Consider the following 20,325-nt stretch of genomic DNA (forward strand, 5'->3'; position numbering starts at 1 on the left):
GCCCAGCACGGAACAGCGGCGCATGCTTCGGCTGGGCGGCGACCGGCGGCCTAATTGCGTACGCCACCGACGCTGTCAGCGGCAGCGGCGCAGCAGAGGTCGGAGCCGCAATTCGGTCGCGCCCAGGCCAGCTGCCGCCGCCACTGGACGCCCATTGTGCCCCCGCTCCCGTGGCGGCCAGCCGAAGCATTATTAGGCTGTCCAGATTCTCTTATACATCTCCACTCGAGCATATACGCGCACGCTTACGCTGTCTGCCGAAACTGCCAAAATTCAGATCCCCCGGTGGTTTCTCTCAATTACTCCTTTGTTTAACGCTGACAGCGACTAAGTGACTTCCAAAGGACGTTTCGGCTTTGTTTGCGTCTTTACCCCTGGCTCAATTCTTTGCTGCCTTCCGATCCACAGCTATCCTTTCCCACATGGACATTCTCAATACCAATCCATCAGACTTCCTTCACTGACTGTTGTCCACTTCGTGATGCTTCCCATAGTACAGTGCAGACAGAACCTGTTTCCGACGTCGGCGGGAATTCGAAAGCTCCGAAGTCTTCGAATTCCCGCTGAAAAAAACGTTCTGCCTGCAGACCAATCCGGGAAGGCTTCTGCGCTGTCGAATTCCCGAATTCGCGACGATGTAGAGAATTCCCGTTGCTGCCGAAAACAATTGCGCCTGTTTAATACCCGTGCCACACGTGCACGAAAAATAACGTTAAGTGCTTAAGGCCGTAAGAAACTGAATGACATTATTTGGGCAGTCCATGCTACATGCCAAAACGCAAAGGCACCAAATCTGTAACCTGTTAGGCACGACGGTGATAATAATGACCAAATAAGAGAAATGCACTGATATTTTAGAAGTCCTTAAAGCGACAAAAACTTCTTACAATGGTTTAAAATGTTTTTGTGAAGGATAACGAGTGTGTTGTAAACAAATGGTGAGAGTCGTTTCTAAAAGTGGCTTCAGCAGGTGCCGTCGCCTGCCAGAGGGAGCCATATCCGAAATATTCAAAACGACAAGTAACATGACGTTCTGCATTTTGCAGCTGTTTTAGTGAACTTCCTCTCCGCCAGAACTTCGCCACCAAGAGGATACAAAAATAGTCTTATTTCGAAGTTCGGCGAAGTTTCCCTACGTTTTCGCGTCAATACTCTGGTGCTAAGAGTTTCGTTTCTTCCATTTCGTGCCCTTAGCGTTCGAGAGTAGCCAGATTTAAGGCGTTTGTGAAGGCGAATGAGTTGTGCGGAACTCCTTAAACCGAAAATGACATTAGGGCGAATGGCATTAGATTTTTGCGTGTAGCAGCGAATTAATTGCATTAAAACCTAAGGCATTAAGCACTTAATGTCATTATTCGTGTACGTGTGGCACGGGTATAAATGCGCATGCGCTGTAAGGAGACTCGGCGGAGCTAGATTGGGTGTAAATTACAGCGGGGTCCTCCCTGCCCAACGCTGCGGAAACAGGCTTGTTCCGAACGACACCCGCCTTCCCATTCCCTGAGCGTGGGAACGTGCACGTATAGGTCACATCACCGGACAGCCAACTGTTATTTCACCTCGCGCGTCCTTTCACGACTTCCTTTTAAATTTTTTTTGTTACACTTTGCAGTACCGGAGCAGCACTACCAGGAAGCAGCGCTCAGGTATGACCTGCGCACTTACGTGTGCGAGAGGTGTCCCTCAGAACACCACTTGACGACTGCAGTGCTAACACTCGCGGAGAGACCACCCCGCTGAAGAATAGAGGGAGCAGAAGGTGCCCTTGCGGGCTGCCATTCTTCGTCGATCGTGAGACAAAAGTAGCCGACTTGTATCAACTCCGCCCGATAACCCATGGTTCAGCAGTTCCACCGACTAGCACGGGGCGTGCGGAGGGCAGTTCCGACAAGGCCTCACACTGGCACTCTTCCGGGAGGAGGGGTACGGGTGAGAACGGAAACGTTTCACGCGGTAGCACGGCACAGTCGACCGCCCATCAAAACGCAGCTCGAGGTGCAAAAACAATGCGAAATAAGAACACAAGAAAGTACTGGTGCTCGACGAGGACACTGCGAGCACAGAGAACGAGGCACGTCGGAAGACAAAAGAGGAATCGTGAGGAAGAGAAGCGCAACGAGAATTTCACCTCCGGCACCTCCGAAAAAAAGAAGCCCGGAGAGGAGAGGGGTGAGGGAGAACAAAAGGAACGCCTCCTCCCGTGTGAGGGTACGCACTCAAACCATGATGCGGGCGCGACGACAATGGTACGGTCCCAAGCGACGATTTTTGGAAGGCGGCCGGTCCGAGCCGGCTGGGTGTCCTAGGGGTTAAAGTCAATTGCACCCCTGGAGAGACCGCAAGGGACGCTCAGGAAAACCACCGTCAACTCTACTGCGAAACGAAAAAAAGGAAACAAAGAAAACAACAGGAAGGAGAACGCGGGCACGCGACAATAGAACTACCGTGGAAGAGGCCCCGAGGAGGTCTTCAGGAGTGCCACACAGTGGCCGCGGAGGCAGTCGAGGAAGAACGGAAAAGAGGCAAAGCGAGGCCTCTCTTCGCTAGGAAGGATCATCACCTTTTCCGAGTGGTACTATGAGACAAAAGCCGCCCGCCATCGCCACGCTGAAAACGGCCAGCAGCAGCAAGCGAGGAGGAAAGCAACGATGAGTGAAGAGCAGCGGGGAGAGGTGAGAGCCCTGGGGTATGCCATACGCCGGGCTAAACGCTGACGACGCAAACCGGGCCGGCGGCAGCGGGCGGCAGAAGGGGCAACGCCCCGTCTTCGACGACGACGCTGAAGCTGCGGCCATGGCACACGGCAGGACCTCGCGCTGGCCTCGAAGAGGGGAAGAAAAATAATCGCTGTAAAGGAGCAGGGTCACATTCGCCCGCGGCGACGGAGACGGCGACTCAGCACACCTCCTTCTTGAAACAATGGAGCGAGCCGTGTACACGTATGGTGTTCACTTCCGCTCAAGGACGACAGTTTCCGACAAGGGACCATCAAGGCAAGCGAGGAGGCCTCTGCAGAGCTGGAGAGATGCCGAATGAGCGTCGGGTGGGTTCGCAAATGTGGGGCTACTGCTGCTGTCGCTGACGATGGAGACGCGTATAGCGGAACGACGATTCCAGCATTCTCGTTTCTGCTGCTGTGTAGCACACGGGCGTCGTTAGTTGTGCTGTGAACGATGAGGACTTCGAGGCGGATAGTAGTGGCCCATGGTTAGTGGGTCGCAGGTTGGCGTATGCGCCGGCTGATGCCTTTCGGAGTGCGTATGACGATGTTTTCTTTTTTTACACGTATACTGTTGTGCGCAGGATTTCCCAGACAATGGGGATATATCTCAGAACTGTTCTCGTACACCGTGCCAAACAAAAGGTCCGCCACGATGGCTGGACACCCAAAGAGAGAAGCAATGGAGTAGCGTACGTTCCCAGTATAGACTGTGTAGGTCAGAGTAGCGTCCGCATAATGACGTGGGTCGACGTTGTATGGTGTACGTTCAGTCAGCGGCGTCGGTTCGCGTTTTTTTCCGTCGACACCAATACGACGCGAGCCTCCGTTCACATTGTACTTCGGCAGCTCTTCTTGTTTACCTACACTGTACGATTCATCAAACGCTGAGGGCGCTTGTCCGAAGCCTTTTTGTGACCCAGAACCAAAGAACGCCAACCAAAACCGAAATAAAATCTCCCGCCCCGGCTGCGATCACAACACGCACACCGCTTTGCCACAAAACACACGTGCTCGCAGTGAAAACAAATCCCCGCTTCACGCGGCCCGTTTCGAGGGCTATAATCACGGGAAACATTACGATGCCAAAAAAAAAAAAAGGGAGAAGGTTAAAGCAAAACGAAATCAAGAACAGGTGGACAACAAATGAGTAAGTCGGGCAGTCCCGACAGAGTTCTCGGGGTTACGACCCGGAGCCCGACTCGCGCGGCAGGCACCCACATCTCAGAGAGACGCCGCCGGGGAGAGGATACCTCGGAGCCAGAACGCAAGGCAGGACACGATCGCCGCCGTCTCTACACGCCAGCGGGCCAGTCGCTCCTAGAGCTGGACGGGGAACAGCTGGGTGAACAGATAGAAGTGCTCCGCGCGATCGCTCCCTGGGACGACGTCCAGGTTCGTGTCACGAAGCCAGTCACGCGCCGACGCACGAAAGGGGATCACACGGCCCAACGAACCGCCCTTGCTGAGAGGGCTGACTTCCAGGACAACGCCATCTTCACGGACGCTGCCTGGGACCCAGACACCTTCCGGGGAGCGGTCGCTGCCGTCCGAGGACAGCAGCGGGATGCGCAGGCGTTTCAATACTGCCAAGAGCAACCTGTGAGGTCACTTGAACTGCAGGCCATCCTTCATGCACTAGAGAAGTTGACTGAATGTGCAAGGACCAGCCCACTTTCTGTGCGAGGACAAACCTTCACAATTTTTACCGACTCTTTGGACGCCCTAAAAAATCTGACGAAGACACCTAGAGCCGGCACTTTGGCGCACAACGTGAAAGTCGCTTGCGCAACCCTTCACGAGCTCTACGGCGTGATGGTGCGGGTGGACTGGGTCCCGGGGCATGCGGGCAGCATCGGAAACGGCGCCGCCCATGACGCGGCGAGTGAGCTGTTACGTTTCCGCTCGTCCCCCCTTGACACAGTCCCTCAGGCTTCGCTGCTCTTTGACCCGGACGAGGAACGCGAGCGGATGAAGGTGCAAGCCAAACGAGAACTGAGGGCGAAGGTGCCGCACAATCCCCACCCACTTCCCAACGGGCTTCCGCGCGGTGCGGAAGTGCTAATATACAAGGCTAGGACAGGTGCTGCACTTACGGAAGATGTTCTGGCCAAGTGGCGAGCACACACTGCATCCAAAAGAGCTCGTGGCGGTGACCCACAAGTGGACATCACCGATCAGAACGAGGAGGGCGACCAGGCAGCCACTGCGACGTGCTGCACGTGCAGTACCGGTGCCTCTCCAACGTTAAGGCACCTACTGTGGGACTGCCCCGGCCTTTCGCCGCTGAGGAACAGGCACAAGGGCGCCGGCGTTACATCATTGGAAGAATGGACAACCCCGCCCCCTCACTTGGACGCCGCGAGCACGATCCTTTCTTTGTGGGAGTTCGTGCGAGCGGCAGACCTGACCGGACGACTCTGACGGCCGCCTCACTCCCTTTCCCTTCTCCCCTCTTCCCCAACTAGGCTACCAAGCCCCCCCCGTATCGTTAATAAAGTTTCATTCATTCATACCTCGGAGCGGGGGAAGTGTCTCTGAGCATCTGGGAAGCGTCTCCACCGCTGACGCACCACACAGCCCGCGGTGGAAGCCGCCTAGTAAGAAGGGTGAGCAACCTCGCCGCCACACCGACCGTTCCTCCTCCTCCTCATCCTCCGAGCATCACTCCGCTCCGCCACCGCGGCTTCGTCGCCGCCAGGGGAGGGACCCTTGCATTCCGCGTCTCCGCACATTCTTTAGGAACCCCCCAAGCTAAGGCTATACGCCACACACCAGGCGTCCCAGAAACCGGCACCAAAGGGTCGTACACGACAGACGTGAATTTTCGATGGCGTTACGACGCTACGGCTTCCATTGTTGAGGGGTAACAGCCTCGAGGCGATTTATTTTTATTGTTTCAGGTCTTCAGAAAGCGAACCCTGCGAGGCCGTGCTGGGAACGCGTACACTCTTATAAATACAACACTCGACGGCCCGCTTCATCGCAGTACACCTCTATGGTGACGGAAAAAGTACGCCAACGACGGGGCCCAGAAAAGAATTTGACGGGAAAAATTGGGTCTTCGTTACGACGTTGTTGAATGCGAGGATGCCGCTTCGCACCACGTGATGTTACAGAGCAGAAAAAAATTCCGAATGCAATCGTACGTCTCGCATTGTGATAATGATAACCATGCGATTTGATGTCCGAGAGGCAACCATTGGTCATTGATATGCAGTTAACAAAGCAAACTGGCTCAGTCATTTCCGTTTGAGTGGTAAAGAGCCGCCTGCCGTCACCACGCTGAAAACGGCCAGCAGCAGCAAGCGAGGAGGAAAGCAGCGATGAGTGAAGAGCAGCGGGTAGAGGTGAGAGCCCTGGGGTATGCCACACAGCAGGGCTAAACGCTGACGTTTGCTGACATGACCTCGACCAAAGAGCCACACTATCCTGTTATTTGTGGTAACTATTTCCATACCATTATCAAGAATTACTCGTTGTTTTGGAAGTAATAACCTGCGATACGCTCATGCGTAGGCTCATGCATAGTTGGGATGCCAAGGGTAAAACGCGGCTTATAAACCACCGCACTCGTGGCACAACGTGAGAAAAGGAAAAAAAAAAAACAGCCAAATCTCCGAGATCAACTCTAATTATCGGAAATCGAGCCAGCACAGCTCCTCCATCTCTTCCGGGCAGAGTTCATAGATTGCATTCTGAAATTTTACGCCCTCTCGTTCGTTCGATTATTCCACGCATAGAGCTTTTCAATCACGCTTCTTCGTCCTTGGAGAATTCCGTTTTATTATGGGACTAAGCCAACGCCACAATGACTGGCGCAGTCGACAGGATGTTCTTACTGCGAATGCGCAGTGTAATGCAGAAAAAGTAGCACCTGACCAAACTTTTTTAAAAAATGAGAAGTCTTGTGACAAAAGAGAGTCGCAAGCTCGGGTACGACTGACACGCGAAACTGTATCAAGCCCCAGACAACATAAAGCACCTCCCTGATAAAGCGAGATGAACACTTTCACACTCTCTAGATCATAGACAGAGCAAGTGTCTCACGATATGTACTCTTTCGCGCTGTGGCGTTCATCTATTTATTTTTCTTGAGTTGGTATTGTTAGTCTTTTTTCGTTTACTTTTTTATTTTGATTCAGCGTTTTCATTAACAATTTTCTTTTCAATTGTATTTTTATGTTCGGGCTCTGCTGGCAGCATTCCCTTATTTCTCGTTTTTAACGTTTCTTGTTTGTCTTCTACCTGCTGTACCCCTAATGTCTCATATCCTCCACTCATAATCGGTCTCCCCCCATCTGGCGTAGAAAGCCTTGTCCCTAGCAGGGCTGGCCTCTCACCAGTTTCCAATAAAGAGCATTTTCTCTCTCTCTCTCTCTCTCTCTCTCTCTCTCTCTCTCTCCCTCTCCCCCCCCCCCCGGCGAACGTTTTGCGCGCGTAGCATTTACTTTTGCTGTATATATTCCCACTGCATCTTTTTTATATTCGTTTTCGATGAAAGAATGATGCATAGATTGCCTTTTTATACCAAGTAAACAGTACTAAGAAGCTTATACAAACCTAATGGCTACCCACATCCCTTTAGAACACACACGACAGCGCATAAGCCCAGGAATACGTTGTTGCCTAAAGGATCCAAAGCTTGAATTTTGTAGCGTGAGCTACACTGGCCGAGGTTGAGCAGTTTCACGTGGCTCCTGGAGAGCCGTGCTGCGCATGCGCGAGGTGCAGTGACGTCACATGGCGCACAGAACGTTGCTCGCTGCCCAGCGTCTCTCTCACACACCCCACGCGCCCAGCGTCTTCGCCTACCTCCGTTCCGCACGTGGAGGTCCGGTCCACTTGATGATCATACGAGGGGTGGCCGGGTGTGGAACCGATGGCTCGTGCGTCACAGCAACACCGGTGTGCGCCTGTGGAACCAGCTTAGCTCTGGGGCGATTGGCGACGCTGCGCCGGGCCCGCTTGATAAATATACATGTGTCACAGAATGCGTATACCGTGTGTGTGTCATTGAAGAAGCAGTAAGCATGATAACCAAGCTAATCCTAGACAACGAGGGAAGCCAAGAATAACCAGCTGAACCTTAGCTCACGCTACGAATATCCTGGCATAGCCGAGCTAAGCCACTGCTAATTTTTTATTCTTATCTTCGTACGTATCCCACTGGGAAGAGCAGAAGATGCAGAGAGCAAGAATGTGTGTGCGTGCTTGATTATTATCTCAACTCGAGTCAGCACCTTCTCGGTTAGTCTATCTCTCGCGGCTTACCCATAATCATTCAAACCTTACAGCTGCCGAGGAAAGAAGGGGGGGGGGGGGGGAAGCAGTAAGAACCGCAAGCAGAAATCTGGAAGCAGGAATATTTTGCGCGCGGCTCTTTGAAGCTCTCGGCGCCGCCGCAGTTCCGAGATGAGAAACAGAAATAGGACGAGCCAATTTGTCAGACGAGAAGCAGCGAGCAGTGGGACGGTCACGTCGGCGAAAGGCTTGAGCCTCCCCCACTTCCCCTTCATAGGCCCTCACGCACGGCGGCTTCCGAAGCGCAGCAATTAGCAGGGAAACCACGCCGCCGCCGCCTCCTCCTATAAAAAGGAGCTGCGGAAACGGTGGAGACGGCGCTGCGCTCCCACGGTAATTACGACGCAGAGACAGCGTCGGCGTAGGAGAAGCAGCAACGCGCGACTTAGCAGCTCGCGTGGCGCGGCGAGGGAGTACGTGGGGAACGTCGTAGCTCAGACGCGGATCAAATGGGGACCTTCACCGGCGGCTGGAGGCCGGTGCACCTTATCGTCGACCGTGAACATAAGGAGTAAATAAAACACACGAGGGGGTAAAATTACGCCCCAAGGAGGCACGCGTTGCGGGATGTTCCGGGGGGTCGAGGCCTTCGCCGTCACTGCATCGCCGCCCGTGAAGTTAACGCTAACGAGCGGAAAATTGCGTCCCAAAGAGGTTCTGCTGCTGAACACGAGGTCGCGGGTTCGATTCCCGGCCACGGCGGCCGCTTTTCTGATGGAGGCGAAAAGCCAAAACGCTCGTGCGTATACGACATTCCGGCGCACGTTAAAGATCCCCAGGTGGTCAAAATTAATCCGGATCCCTCCACTACGGCGCGCCTCATTAGAGAGTTTTAGCATAGCGTGCTCCGTCCGCTAACGCTACGGCGGCGGGTAGCGGGGCGCGACTGGGAGAGCAAATTCGTCACGGTGGGGTGGATTAGTTCCGCGCGGCCTGCCTTCGCCATGCCCGCTCTTTCCCTCCGCTGAGGGGCAACCTCCTCGCACTCCCCGCGCGCGCATGCGCAGTCCGGTCCCGCTACCCGCTAACCTTAGCGTAGCGTACGGGAGCCGCTATGCTAAAACTCTCTATTGACTGCGTTGCGTCGGCGCGTTAAACCCTACAATCAATCAAATCAAATCAAATCAAAATCACTCGATCCCATGGGTCACGAATTATCAAGTACCATAGAAATGTGATCACGCGAGTCCCTCTTAAGCGATGCAAGCGAAGCTCATGCTACCTACACTTTGCTATTCGATTTACCGGTGGTGTAAGGCTGCAAACCCAGGGCAGGCGCTCGACGGTAGCTCTGTACTCTGTGCCCTTCAACCGAACCATTTGCATTGAACTATATACTATAGCAAGCAGCGAAGGGCAAGTGATTTCGGATTTCGGCCTTGCAAGTTGCAGCTGCCACTTTTGCCGTTCTGTTGAACATGAAATCCGGTATCCCAACTTGTTAACCGAACGCCGATGCACACCCAAGCAGTTCAAGCATGGCCTCATAAACTACACGACGGCCATTTCCTACAGCTCACCCAGAAAAGACTTGAGGCGCTGTTTCGACCGGTTTAAGCTCAGTCTGAAGGATTTTCCAGGACCACGGAACACTGTGCTCGTTCGTCGTCTAAATGCAGATGCCCGCGGCCGGAAATACGGTTACCAAGAGTAGCAGTACGTGCGCGATCGAAAATGATCCGAGAACGAGTATGCCTGCGCAGACCGTCAGTAAGGCTATGTTCAGACTACCGACGCCAAAGTCGTATCGTGATCTATGGACGTAAAAAAAAAAAAGGGGGGGGGGGAAACGGCATGTTACGCAGTTCGGTTGGCTGAGAGGTGAAATGACGTCATTCTGTAAAGTTATTACGACAGTTGCGGCAACAGACTGAACCCGGCATGAGCAATGCAACTCAAAACCTATCTATATCTCCTGTTTCGTAAAATAACGGTAAAAAACACAGCTTTTATGTAAGCGCTACATTTCATCAGCACCATGAGTTTTGTTTTTGCTTGCTACCATACGTTCAGCTTCGTAAGCTAGAAAGTAGCATTTTAAAACTGCTTTCACGTTCAGCAGCTCAACCAGACCAAGTGTTCCGTGTTCAAGTTGCCACTTGCAATGTCTTTCCGGCGTGGTAGTTTCACCAAACATACATTTTGCTACAACTTGTAAGCTAAGCTACAGTTTATTTTTAGGCTTCACATGGATCACTCCAAAATGACGCGGCTTCCAGAGGATTCATCGGTTCCGCGAAAGCGGAGGAGATCTTAAATCTGTTTGCGCCTGACGTGAAGGAGATCGTTTACGGAACGTCTTAATTAGGGTGGACGTCGCGAGCAAAGCGGAACTTAGTCCTCGCATAAACAAGGAAAAAAGAAATAAGCATCAAAGACCCATCAAGGCATCAAAACGAAGGCAAGACTTGCCGCCGCCGTCGAGGCGGGCGAAGAGTGAAGAGCCTTGTCTACCACGATTGTGTACACAGCCCAGAAGAGGCAAGACAGACGCGCTGCTCGCATACGCCCCTTCCCTCTCCCTCCGTTCCCACCGCAGCTGGAGACACGTGAATTATGAGTTCGGCGAAAAAGCAACCACGTCAGCCGGCCGGCCTGCCAGAAGCGTTTGAAAACAACCGCGCATGCGCCAACCGTCAGCTCGTAACGAAGAAGCGAGCGCCCGTGACACGAGACAGGCAGGCAAGAGCGCGCACGGGTTAGCGCCGTACTATATCGCGTTCCCAAAACGGAAGCGGACGGCCACGCAACGGATTCCTCGATCAACGGCACGCCGCCACAACACAGGATAAGAAGAGTTGCGGCGGATAGCACAAACACCCGTGCCTCCGAAAACCGCGGGAAACAAAGCCACTTCAAACAAACCTACGGCGCCGGTGCGGCGAAGAGAGCCGGCCGCGATAACAAGCACACCAAGCCAAGACAAGCCAGCCGCCGGCCGGGCGCCGCGGAAGGCAACGACCGCTCAATTCACTCGTTGAAGAAAGCTCGCAAGCTTTTTCAACCCGCCAGACGATGAGCGGCTGTGTGGGTCGTCTGAGCCCCAAGGAAGCCGCGCGCTCGAAGACAAGCCAAGCACAAAAACAAGCCACGAGGAGAGGAAGGCCCCTTAAACGAGTTAAAAAGGTTGTGGCGACGGCGCCACCGCGGCTTCCACGCAATTCCCGGCGAGACTCGAGGCTGCAAACCCGCGAAATTGTCCTCGCTTCAAGCGCCGGGCGTCAAAGGCGTGAATTGGCGCCGATGGAAAGGGCCTTGAATTTCGCGACCCGAAAGGAACGGCGCGCGAAACAGCCGCGGCTTGTCAGTGTGGGAAGCGCGTACGCGATGAGGCGGAAAACGGGGCACGCAGTGATTATGCGCGTACGCACGTCTTCGCGATGATTGCGCTTTGTGAAAAGCTGGCCTCGTTTAGCCCGACTTAGAACCTAACACAGCGTGCCCAACTCGCATGGAAGCATTGAAAGAGCACTGGCCGTGCGGATATGGTGATAAATATACGACTTGCAACGACAATAGCGATCCAGATTTAAAAAAAAAAAAAACGATGCTGATTTTAATGTTGTGCTTTGTTTGATAATGAAGACAAAAATCCCGGACCATCTCCACTGACGTGAAACCTGGGGAGGGGCGAAGCATGCAGTGTATGTGCATTCTTGGCGTCTAGGCGTTTTTGCCAACGGAGATGAAACCATTACGGTGTAGAGGTATACAGCTTTGCTGTAAAAGTATTGTATCTTTGAAGCACGAAGCGTTCTAGCGCGAGGCGTAAACAAGTTTGCCGGTATTTTTTTAGTACGCGTTACGTTCTAGCACGCGGGGTAAACGAGTGTCCCAGTGTTTTCGTACCGTGACTACACGAGACGACGACAACGACGAGGACAGGAGACACCAAGAGCCCGAATCCCTAAGGGGCTTCGCCCCTAGAAAAGGAAAGATCGCCTCGAAAGTGTACCGATGGACTATTATAGTTAAACCTTATTCGAATAGGATAACGGCGCCATAAAGACAAAATATATTTGACAATTAAAAAAAACTAACCAATGACAATGGAACAAATTTTGACACTTCAATTAGATGAAGAAAAGAGACGAAGCAGTGGCGACCCACTACCCTGCCCTTATGACGTCACACGGGCTCTTTTGTGCGAGGCGGCCGAAACTACCGCCAAGAAACACGACTGTGCGGTTGTAGTAGTGCTGGCATATATCATAGAATAGAATAGAATAAATATAACTATTGTTGTTACAGATGGGTAAATCACTAGAATATAGTCAACACAGAAAGGGGTCCCAGAGTAATAAACTAGAGTGCATGCACAGAAATAGCTCAATAGCTTCAGATGCGAGGCGTTTGCTCAAGCCTGTCCCCTCAAGAGTTCAAAGCCCGAAGTCACTGATCAGTGGTCGAGGTAAGGTAGACATTCATTTAGCGGTTCTCTCTCTCTCTCTCTCTCTCTCTCTCTCTCTCTCTCTCTCTCTCTCTCTCTCTCTCTCTCTCTCTCTCTCACACACACACACCACACACACGAACACACATATGGATGCACTCTTGCTTCAACTGACTCAAACTTAATAAACTTGATTATAGCACTAACGAGAACAAGAAGAAAATAAATAACAGCACAAGACCAAGGAAAGTAAAAACAGAGGCTCCAAGCACGTAGAGCTAGTCGTAAAAAAGGATTGATGAATGACACTTGTGCGACTGACTTGTTTTTCCCCCGTTATCGGTCAGCCACAGACTGATCGCAAAATGTCTCAAGTCTAGACACGCCGGCGGCTGGGCCACCGCTTTTATTACCGCGACACGAACCAGACCTCGACAGCTGCCGCCTCAACAACAAAAAACAAAAACAAAGAGAAGCAAATCCTCGCCACGTTCCCAGCAACGCTGTGCAGCTCTGCGCGCTCGAAGAACGGACCCCCCAGTGGAAAAAAAAAAAAAGAAAAACAACAGCATTAATAAGAGCTCGACGGAACGAACGGCAAAACACGGTCAAGTGAGCCGCGCTGCCGAGCTGACGAGAGGCGCGTCCTCCGAGAAACTCCCGCTGTACACACGACTGCGCAACAAAGGCTCGGCGGGACCCGCTACAAGGCAAACACAAGCAGCAGCCGCAGAAGGGTTGCCAACGCTGAATTAACGACGCTCAGCACTCAGAAGTCAAGGGTTCGCCAGCGAACCGCAAAGCTGGCCGACATACGGCGACATAGGGGTTAAGAAAAGAAACCAAAAAACGTTACAGACTGTCACGGCGACTATATATATCAGCAGATGAAGCATCTGAAAGCAGGGGGAACGCTAAGAGAAGAAAAAAGAGAAAAGACAAACGACCCCTTCTCCATTGAAGGCGACGGCAGCAGAAGCCCTGTGTGCGCCCGGGGGGGGGGGGGTGAAGTGACGAGGCAGAGGGTTCGGCTTGAAGCGCTTGTCAAACACGCGCGAGCTCAGCTGGGAACCGCGGCCGCGACGACTGTCATATCGATCAACTAGATGTCACATTTCGCGCCCTTCGGTCGACTCCCCGAGTACGTTCGCCTCGGAACGTACTCGGCCCGCTCGCGCTCTCTATTGGCTTTGTTTTTCTCCCCGGAACTGAGCCTGCGTTGTGTCGTCACACTGGTGCCGAAGGCGGGAAAACAAAAGGATTTAAAATGATACCAGCGGAAATGAGGAGCCACTTGTGATGGTGTTACTAGAAGCCGCGGCGTTTTGATTATAGCTAAGAAACGCTTCAATCACACGGAGACAGAGACGATACTAAACGATTGGCGGGAAAAAGCTAGTCATAACGTGGGAGAACACTATCTTAGGCAACGAATTGATAAGGCCAGAAGAAACACGTTAATTAGCATCAATGCGCTTAGGTACAAAAATCTTGCACCCCTCCGTCTAACGACGACGATGGTTAAGCGCGAAGCTTTCACGTAACGGATTCTTTGGTTGTCGTCTGAGTGTGGACTGAGTTTCGCATGTCGAAATGGAGCAATCGAATAGACGTCGGCTTCATAACGCGATAGACGATTCCAGGTTCGATTCCGGCCTCGGGAAGCGTTGTTTTTCTTTCACTTCATCCACTATCATCCAACATCATCATCGTAAGGGAAGGTTGGCTTTCCTGCAGGGCATTTTCGCTTTACAGACGCCATCAGTGAGAATACTAAAGCTTCACTTTAAAAAAATGCAAAATTTCCAAAGTGGGAGTTCGCGAATAAATGCTGAAGCCGTTCTGCAACTCACCTTCCTTAAAGTCGGCTTCACTGCTAGACGCACAAGTATTGTGGGGAAGACATTTTCTCGACGCCGTATAGGCGGTTTGATAACGATTTCTTCGGCCGAAAGCGAATGTCTTCAAAGTCCAAAGTCAAAGTCTGAAATCAAAACCGTTACCCCCGAAACGCGCTGCAGGAAAGCCCAACTAACACAATTGGTTTCCACGAAGGCACATCAAGCGCATCAAGAAAAAAATTCGAAGGGCCCTTTCTAACCGAACATGGTTGAAACGCGAAGGTTTCTGTGGACGAAAGGCAATGTTTTTGACTTAAGTCATTTGGGTTTTGGGCTATGTCTTTGGACTTTGAAGACATTGTCTTTCGAGCAAGGAAAAGCTTCTCGCGCGCTTGAACCATGTTTCGTTAGAGAGAGGCATTCGAATTTTTGGCCCATACAGCAGCCGCTTCTACAAGCACGGCCTCTGGTCCCGCCGCTGTTCTGACGCAGAGGGCAGCAGCGCAGCAAAGAATGTTAGCAGGACGCCATTCTACGCGGTTGGGCAATTGGCACTGTTGCGCTAAATGGACACAACTCACGACGATCGGATCACAGAATCGGGGTTTAAAAATCACCTAACTTCGCATTCTGAATGACTTTACCGTGGACACGTTCCGCCAGAACGGACAGAGCGACGGGACGGGTGCGGATGAGTTAAGCGGTCGAGTGGGCGTTGCCGCCTCACTCTTTCTTCCTCGCCCTTCCGCAGATGAGAAAACTTTATCCGTTCTTGGTCCGGTAACTAGCAGAACCAGTGGGTTCGACTTGCGAAAAGAGAATTTATTATAACCCACATATTAGGGCGCAGCGACTAGTGGTAACAGCGATGCCCCAAGAACAGAATTATCCAATCAGTTTGCATGCAACATGGTCATACTCAGGGCCGTAGCCAGAAATTTTTTTCGGCGGGGGCTATAGGTTATCGCGAGGGAGGAGTTTTGCCAAAAGGAACACTAAGTTTCGATTTCGCACTGCCTGGAAAAAAATTTGGTGGGGGTTGTATGGGATGGGCAACAGCTACTGGAAAATCAGTTCACCGACAGTTCACCAGCGTAACAGAAAGAGTTCATAAACTATACTGACCTCAATAACACTCAAGATGTTGCCCCTGACCACTATAAAGCGCGAAGACCAGTGCAAAAGGAAGGCGTCTTCTCATAGAGCTGCCAACTCGTGCTCCAAATGACTCATCAGAACCGACCGGAGACGCCACAGCACTGGGGACATAGCTCGTTGCGGCCGGGCTCGAAGACATGCAGCACCACGATTCATGGCAGGCGACTGACCTCTTAGTCAAGGTGGTGACCACCTACACCGAGCGCTGCAGAGTCCGGTAACAGTCATATGCATTGGAGTCGAACATTGGCCTAGCAGTATGAAAGAAAAAAAAAAACGAACAGGAGAAATATAACCATGCACCCAAAGCTTGCCACTTGCAGTTGTGCCTCAACCAAGTAGGCCCATCTTCGAGTAATAAAGCAGCAGACGCCGATCGCAGATTAAAACCTCGCTAAAAAACGCGCCAGGCCTATTTGGCAGCGCGTCCTCGGCCGCTTCATCGTGCGTGGCGAGTAATCGCCACCGTGGGAGCCCGCCAAACAAGTTTGGACCTCGTTGGGAACCTCAACTCGAGTGGGAGGGAGGGGGCAGCGCAGGCGACGGTCTTCGAGGGGGGGCAACACGACACATCCCCGCGTGGGGAGCCGCAGAGCTACCAAGCTACGCGGCGAGATCGAGGGGCAGCAGCAGGCCCGATAGCGAGGTCCTCCTAATGCCTACTTTTACGACGCGTTTCGACCAGATTAGAGGAGCCGGGCCAACCACGGCGGGCGCAGAGTGCTCGGCGCTAGAAAGAGGCAAGAAGAATCCGGCGATGCCACCGGGGCAGCTCTCAGTGGAATGCGCGAAGAAGACGACCTGCTCCTGCCGGAAAGACCGGGAGTTGGAGAAGAGGGTGACGACGAAGAGGGGGAGAGGGGGCAGGGGGTGACACCTATTTTTTCGCTGCCGGACGCGACGACTCCACTGCTAGGTGGGCCGGCTGCCGCTGCTGCTGGCTGTCCGGTGATGCCAACTCGAGATCGATTTCTCGTTTCTGACCGCGTCACATCCTTCTTTTCTTTTTTTCTTCTCTCCCCTCGAAAAGTGCCTCCCATCTTTCGTCCCTCATTTCTTTCTCTTTATCCGCCAACCTTCCACCCGCGATGCCAATCTATTTCGCACCCCCCCCCCCCCCCCCCCCCTCCCTTCGAAGTGTAATCTCCGGGCTGCCCCTCATATAGGCGAGCAGCCGCCCACAGTCTCGCCTCTCCCGTCCGGACAGCTGACTTTGTTTTTTGGGGGGTGTCCCTGATGTTTCACGTTCGAGTGCTGCCACCCGTCTTCTCTTTCTCGGTGGCCGAGGAGACAAATGTCCCCAAGAAGTCCGGAAGCTGCGCTCCGCTGGACGGGAAGAGTGGCGGCCGCGCACGCGATTGCAATTGCCGCCATAACTGAACTCGGGCTCTTTTACGGAGAAAAAAAAAAGACAAAACGTCCGACCCGTCTCCCAGCGCCAGCTTCCTCAACGTTGCGACTCCTGAAAAACGACTTAGCCCGACACTTAAAAGTGGTTCCTGTGCGATTCTGGCGCCGGTATAAAATATATCTCGCTCCGGGTTAATATATCGCCCAACACTGCCTTATTGGGGTCAAAAATAAAACAGAGAAAGGAAGAAAAATACGCTAAAAAGAACAAACGCTGCTGTGATAATGTTAAGAAGAATCTCGAAACTATAAAGTAAGTCCCTTTTTCGTAGCTTACGTTACAAATCGGTAGATATAGTTACTTGGGCGCTCTTTTCTTTTCTTGGCTGTGATGCGAACAGCTGTGTCTTGGCGCGCTGATAGTTAACGCGCTCCATTTGCCCGACTTCCGTCCTTTTGTTTGACGTTCGAACAGTTAGCAGCCCACAAAATAGCATGTATGGAAGTAGAAGCAGCACAATTTTTTATTGAAGCAGAGAAACAAAGGCCGCTGATGAGAGGGGAATCGGAGCGGGAAGTTGCAGTCTTTTTAAAAGGGGCCACAAGTCCGAGGTCGCGACGGGCTGCAACTATACACCACACGCGCGAGGCCAGCCTTAATGGAGGAGCGCCTTTTCCGAGGAATAACGATCTCTCCACTGAGGTGTAACGTATTGCTGTTCCATTGGAGTCAGTTGGGGAAAAGTCCCTCGTTCTGATCGATATTCGGAGAAATGAGGACAGTCCGAGTAGAGATTTTCGAGGTCTTCTCGGAGGATAGTTTAAAAGCGTGTACATATAGAGCCTTCGTTAATGATGTGCAAATGGTTTGTTGATGAAGATTTCACCAGCGCCTGGCAATGCGGGTAGGGTGAGTGAGAGTACCTCGTAAGGTAGAGTCTTAATATTTTACCTTGACTATTTTGCGCCGGAGGAGTCGCATGAAGAGTTAATCTGGAGGGGGCGTGTGCGGGAGTGTAGTTGCCCGAGGAAGTACGCTTCCCAGTCGCTGCGTGGATGGCCTGATTGTTCAAGCAGACGGTCTCGTGTCCAGGGGCCTAGCCTACTTGAGGACAGTCGCGTGAAAGCAATCCGTTATGAGCACACATTTGATGGATAAGAGGGTTAAGTGAACAATGACGTCTCATTTTTTGAACCGATTGAAAGCACTCGGCCAGACGACGTATGCGAGCCGATCGAATAATAGAAGGCGTCGTCGCTTTTGCTGCCTTTTAGCATTCCCTATCGATTAAGGACACGCAAACTTTAACAAGAAAAGAAGTCGGCAGCTGACATATCCCGCTAAGAAAGTCCTCGAGTGCTCAAAGTGCGAAAACTAATAGCCGTGACTTAAAAAGACAGCAATGATCATATCGCAAGTGGCATTTATTTCATCCTTGTCCAGTAGGGCCGTGTTAGCGTAAATCTTATTAGACGCTGCCCGTATTGTGACGAGAAGTGTATTCCTAACCTGTACCATTTGATATGGCACTGTGAGCACTTCAAGACCGATCGCGAGCCACTATTGGACCTCGGTTCCCCACCCGGAGATGAAGAAGCGCACCTGCAACGCGTTCGAGAGGACCCCTCAGTGCTTGAGAAAGTTATTGAATACGCACTAACCAGTGGTCTTTACAAGCTGGTGTAATAACCTGGACCGACACCTCTAAAAATCGTCGCACCTATCTCTTCACGGTTTCTGCGAACTATATGTTCACGGACTTTACAATGCTATCCACCATATAAGGTGATTGAACCTTGAACATTGTTCTTTTTTTTTCGATTATTCCCTCCCTTCCTTCATGTCCCTTTCCTTCCCCAACAGGGCATTCATGCCCCCTCTGATAATAAAGGCATTCCTCCTCCTCCTTGTCCAGATACGTGTGTCCAGTTAGCAATAAAATGCGCAGTTAACACCATTTTTCGGAATAGCTGGTTGTGAGGCACACAGCACGGAAGTAAGGAAGAGACTCAGATGGTGCAAGATTTGAACAGGCGCCTATGTTAGAGGGCTTTTACCTGGAGCGGAGATGAATAGGCTGATTAGGATGATGAAGATGATGGTATTCGGCTGTTTAGTATATATCTCCCACACACAGGAGGAGCCGATCAAGGGGGTGAAGTGGTTAACTATAACGTTCGAAGCCTGGGCAACCAAGCAACACACAATCTTCTGTGTTGCTTGGCTCTCCAGGTTATCTGCGGTTAATATCTGCGGTTACCTTCGGGCGAATATTAACCGCAGATAACCGTGCCTGGACGGCCTGAGAGACAAGGAGAGGGAAAAAAGAAAAGAAAAGGAGAGGGAACAGTACGCGGCATTGGGAGTGTGCCGCGGAGAATGCCATTTACCCCGAGGCCCGAAGCGGTCCTAACCCAATTTGTTACTGCTTGAACACGGCGCGCTCCAGGGTCAATAAGGTGGCGACGAGGCTTCTTTCTTTCTGTCTGTCCGGGAGGAAAAGGGAAGCAAAGAAAAGGACGAAAAAGATGTCGCTCATTTCGGCCACTTCCCAAACGAACCTCACGCTGACGGCCCGTCCCCAAGGCAGGGTCGGAAGGACGGGGCCGGATGTTGCGGGCTCTTCTCCCCCTTCCCCACCCCTCCGATTCCGCGCAGACAATCGTGCGCTAGCGTGGGGCCAAATTGACGGCTAATAACGGGGACGCGGACCGTTGTTACGAATGAGCACAGTGCGGGTGGCGGGAAAATTGAACCGCAGGCCGGCCGTACGTGTTTCCTCATTGTGTGCACTGCCCCAGAATGTCAGACTTGCGACATAAAAAGGGTAGTGAATGCTGTTGAGTAGTGTTTTCTTTGTCGAAAACAGTACGGAAAACCGCAGGCGTGAACTTGCCTTTAGATATTAGAGAGTTTTAGCATAGCGTGCTCCGTCCGCTAACGCTACGGCGGCGGGTAGCGGGGCGCGACTGGGGAGAGCAAATTCGTCACGGTGGGGTGGATTAGTTCCGCGCGGCCTGCCTTCGCCATGCCCGCTCTTTCCCTCCGCTGAGGGGCAACCTCCTCGCACTCCCCGCGCGCGCATGCGCAGTCCGGTCCCGCTACCCGCTAACCTTAGCGTAGCGTACGGGAGCCGCTATGCTAAAACTCTCTATTAGCAAGTTCCCGCTCGACTGCGCGTAACTTAACGGGGCGGCTGGTGCCGCGCGCGCAGGAGATCTCCAAGGAACGATGCGAACAGTTTGGGGTTCACTTGAAGAACTGTTTGTTATACGCACAGGTATGCACTACAGAAAGAGGGTAAGGGCACGAACAAAGAGGAGAGTCTCGGTGCCTCAAATGGCGATGGTTGGCGTCGGTTCGTCTGCAAGCGCGCACACATATAAACACACGTCGCTCGCTGGCGCCGCACCGTCCGTGGTCTGTGGCATGGTGTCGGATGCGCCGCATGGTGTAAACAGCGGCCGCTTTTCGTTTCGATCCTCGTCTTCGGTTACTTGATCCGGGGCCTCAAGGTCCTCCCGAGCTCTTCCCCGTCAGCGACGTGTAAACTTTAGACACG

At 52.4% G+C, this 20,325-nt stretch overlaps 1 protein-coding gene across 3 annotated transcripts in view; it reads right to left on the reverse strand.

Moving 5' to 3' along the window:
- LOC144162912 (latrophilin Cirl-like) overlaps positions 1–20,325 on the reverse strand; it is a 254,934-nt gene that overhangs the window by 212,549 nt on the left and 22,060 nt on the right. The window contains exon 1 of one of the 3 annotated variants that reach the window (XM_077693633.1): positions 9,544–9,563. The exons of the other annotated variants lie outside the window; for them this stretch is intronic. The gene's annotated coding sequence lies outside the window, so the exon portion shown is untranslated. Of the gene's footprint in view, positions 1–9,543; positions 9,564–20,325 lie in introns of those variants that run through there. 3 annotated transcript variants of the gene reach the window in all.

This window comes from Haemaphysalis longicornis, unplaced genomic scaffold (genome assembly GCF_048455015.1).
Source record: "Haemaphysalis longicornis isolate Haplotype H1 unplaced genomic scaffold, Haemaphysalis longicornis Haplotype H1 scaffold_12, whole genome shotgun sequence".
Taxonomy (NCBI): Eukaryota; Metazoa; Arthropoda; class Arachnida; order Ixodida; family Ixodidae; genus Haemaphysalis; species Haemaphysalis longicornis.